Below are 4258 nucleotides of genomic sequence, written 5' to 3' on the forward strand. Positions count from 1 at the left end.
CGCTTTCCACGGCGAATTTCCCTTCGCCTTTCCTTTTCACGCCGTTCATCACGTCTTCTTTCTCGCTCTTGGTCCCTCTGGCTATTACGGCCCTCAGCAGCTGTGAGCCTTACAGCCAGGTCTTCATTTTGCTTCTTCAGAGCCTTCATGGATTCAGACATCTGCTTCATGAATTCGGTTAGATCGGGTGGTGGTGGTGCGTTGGAGGCTGCAGCAGTGGAACGGGTAGTCACCATTTTAGATTAGTAGAGAACTGATGAAAATCGAAGTTCCCACAGACGGCGCCAAACTGTTGATGCACAGTTTTCCAAAAGATGACGTGGCACGCCTGCCGAGTTTGAGTTGAACCAACTTCCGAACAGTTTGACTGCACAACAAAGAAGAAAGAAGGATCGAAGTGACCGGGGGTGAGCCGGCGTGGGCACTCCGATGCCTAAGTCAGAATGGGAAAGGATATTTGTAACAACTATAGAGCTCAAATTATGAGAGTTGTGATTACCTTTGCTTTGATCATATGACTTGTATTTATAGGCATTGGAGGGAATTTGATTTCCCACTTATTAAGGAATCTTATCCCTTGATATCGGCTGAACAAACATTTGAATGAAAAGATCATGTTTGTTAGTTCTTCCGCGATTTGAGCGACTTGAGATCAGAGGATCAACTTCGTAATCTTTTAAGATATCAGAGTTATCCCTTTTACTGTGACTTAAATGTCCTGAGTTATTCTCGGACTTTATGGTCTCGGCTAGGGGTTGCCTCGGATTGGAGGTCTCGGATCTCATGAGTAGTCCTCGTCTCGGATTACTTGAGTAGGTCTCGTCTCGGATCACTTGAGTAGGTCTCGTCTCGGATCACTTGAGAAGGTCTCGTCTCGGATCACTTGAGAAGGTCTCGTCTCGGATCACTTGAGAAGGTCTCGTCTCGGATCACTTGAGAAGGTCTCGTCTCGGATCACTTGTGAAGGTCTCGTCTCGGATCACTTGAGAAGGTCTCGTCTCGGATCACTTGTGAAGGTCTCGGGCTTGGGCCTTTTGAGCAGGTCTCGGACTTGGGCCTCTTCTGGCTGGGCCCAAGGACTGCTCAATAAATGATAAGCTAGTTCATGACCCAACAAAATGCATTATCAAAACATATTTTAATGTGTTATAATTCTGAACAGTGGATGAGGTACACAAGGTGCTGTATGATATATTCCTAAATGTGCATAGAAGAACTTGTCTTTGAACATAATTTTCAAAGCCTTCACAACCTCCTTTTAGAAATATTCTCTTAGTAACGTAACAAGACCCAATATATATTCTTTAGAAGTGTTTTGAACAGAGCAATGAACTTAGATTACCAAATTTGCATTCTAGGTTTTTTTTTTTCCTTTCATTCTATGCTTCGTCTGCCAAATTTTTCTTCTCATGTTTTCTTCCCTAAGTTTCTAGTTATTACATTTCGTTACTTGAAAGGTCCAATTTGCCAAATGCACTTTTATACTCATCTCTGTTTCATTTACAGCTTCTGGAACTTTGACTCCCTGTTTCAGCCGCAGCAACATCCTGCCCGTGATGCATATGGACACATTCTGCCTGAAAGGTTTGTGGACTTGCTTTCTTGTACTGCTACATCCGGATTCCTTCTATTCATTAAAAAAAAAAAAACATCCGGTTTCCTTCTGATTATCACTTGTCATTCACATGCAGCTCCTTCCACCACAAAGGAACTGCCTGAAGATTATGTTGAGAGGGTGAAGCGTGTTCATGATTCTGGCGGTTATGGGTCACGGGGGTATGACATTTTCATTTATATGTAGCTTTAACTTAAAAAAAAATGGTTAATAACTTTTTTGGTACTTCGGTTCTAACCTTTTTATTTTTTCTCCTTCAAGTTTTAAAACATAACAAATCTAGTACCTCACATATGGGAAAAGACGAAATTACTACCTCCGTTAGTTCCGTCAGTCCGAATTAACGGAAGTCCACGTTATCTACGTTTATATCGCGACACGTGTCCTAAAAAAATTAAAAATAATTGAAAAATAATAAATAAAAAAAATTAAACCTAAAAAAAAAAAAGGAAAAAAATAATTTAGTTCATCAAACTACCAGCTATTTTCATTTTATCCCCCTAATGTTCAAAAAATGATAAAATAGCCCTCAAACTATCAACCAGTTGCAATTTGACCACTCTGTTTGTCATTGTCGTCAAATAGGATGGAAAAGCCAATATTATGTCGTTTTGACAAGGTTAAGTTACTAAATGCCCTTTTGAAAAAAAAAAAAAAAAAAAATCAATTTAAAAAATGCCCCCCAAAAACGACGTCGTTTTGAGGAAAAAAAAAAACGGTGGTTTAGGGGTGGCTGGGCGGCCACACCCAGGCCTGTTGGGGTGGCTGCCCGCCGGCCATCCCATAGGCCATGGGGTGGCCGGCGAGCCATCGTTTTTTTTTTTTTTTCCTCAAAACGAAGTCATTTTGGGAGGCATTTTTTAAATTGATTTTTTTTTTCAAAATGGTATTTTAGTAATTTAACCTTATCAAAACGACGTAGTATTGAATTTTTCATCCTATTTCACGGTAATGACCAACAAAGTGACCAAATTGCAACTGGTTAGTAGTTTGGTAGGCTACTTTATCACTTTTTGAATATTATGGGGCTAAAATGAAAATGACTTCTAGTTTTGGGGGCAAAATTATATTTTTTCCCAAAAAAAAAAAAATGAAAATTCTATGGGTGGCCAGCCACCTCATTTTGGTCGAGCCACCCTCATTTTCGCTTTTCAATTGGCTCGTAAAGGGATTAATCTAATCTTGGTGGGTCGGAATCCGGACAAGCTCAAAGATGTTACAGATTTGATTCAAGCCAAGTACGGTAAGACCCAGATCAAGACCGTTGTTTTGAACTTTGCTAGTGATCTTTTTGGGGATGTTTGCCGCCGCATAGTAAAGCAGTAGCAACAGAATAAGCAAAGTGGAAGTTACCACAATTTGCACAACAAACGCCCAACTCTTCCACTCATCACTTGCACCATCCAATCCCACGGCCGAAACCGCACCGGTCCACACCACAATCCCTGCAAAACCCTCAAAAAAACAAGAGCAAAGAAAGCGCAACACCTCTCATCCCCTTCACCAAACTCGCACTCTACCTCAATGGCTCGAACCCCCACCTCGATTCCACCACCACCATCACAGAAACCAGGGACCAAATGACTTGCAAATACACAAACACCATAATCAAAGCAACCAACAAAACCCCACTAAACGTTACAAAATAAGGTGAAGAATACTCAACCTTATGCCCCAAAAGCTCCATCGCTCTCACGACCAAGAACAGGAAAGGCCCAAAAGCAATACAAATCAGAGAAACGATTACCTGGAAAATGATGACTACTAACAATAGAGGAAAGAAGGAAGTGAACACGGACTTGATGGCGGAGATGAGCTTGACGGGTCGGCCATAGAAGTCGTGGTAGACACTGAAGGTGATGGAGCTGATGGCAAGTAGAGAGAAGGCACAGATGAAGAGGGAGCAGAGGAAATAAAGGAGTTCGTTGTTGGAGAATATGGGCTCTTGTTGATGATGATGATGGAGGTGGGTATGGAAATCAAAAGGGTGGGCATGAAGGAGGACTTGGGTGTTTTTGGGGAAAGGATCGGTGAGGAGGTGGAGGAGGGTTGGGTAGACGAGGGAGAAGGAGAGAGGAAGGAGGAAGAGTATTGAGAGCGCCTTTTTTTTTTTTTTAAAAAAAAAAAGGTTTAATTTTTTTAATTATTTTAAATTTTTAGGACACATGTCACGATATAAACGTAGATGATGTAGATTTCCGTTAATTGGGACTGACGGAACTAACAGAAGTAGTGATTTCGTCTTTTCCCATATATGAGGTACCAAATTTGTTATGTTTTAAAATCTAAGAAGGAAAAAATAAAAATATTAAAACTGGTGTACTAAAAAAGTTATTAACCCTAAAAAACAAAAAAGGCCATCTCTTAGTCAACTAGGCAACTAGAGAGAGAGAGAGAGAGAGAGAGAAAAAAAAAAAAAAAAAAAAGCTTTACAGAAACTTCATAATCGTAGATGACAGAACTCTTAGAACTAGTAACACTATCCCCAAGAGGTAGCTCAATTGGCTGGAACCACTAAGGCTGGGCACGGGTCGGGTCGGGTATCGGATTTTTTTTCACCCGACCTGCACCTTGCAGGTTTGGAATTTTCCAACCCACCACTAGAGCTCAATGACCAAGATCCGCGCGGGTCGGGTATTTGTG

The 4258-nt window shown here is 41.1% G+C and overlaps 1 pseudogene; it reads right to left on the reverse strand.

Moving 5' to 3' along the window:
- Positions 1-2791: 2791 nt before the first annotated feature.
- Positions 2792-3867, reverse strand: LOC148583160 (uncharacterized; annotated as a pseudogene).
- Positions 3868-4258: the final 391 nt, after the last annotated feature.

Source organism: Corylus avellana, chromosome 11 (assembly GCF_965113065.1).
Source record: "Corylus avellana chromosome 11, dhCorAvel1.hap1.2, whole genome shotgun sequence".
In the NCBI taxonomy this organism is placed as follows: Eukaryota; Viridiplantae; Streptophyta; class Magnoliopsida; order Fagales; family Betulaceae; genus Corylus; species Corylus avellana.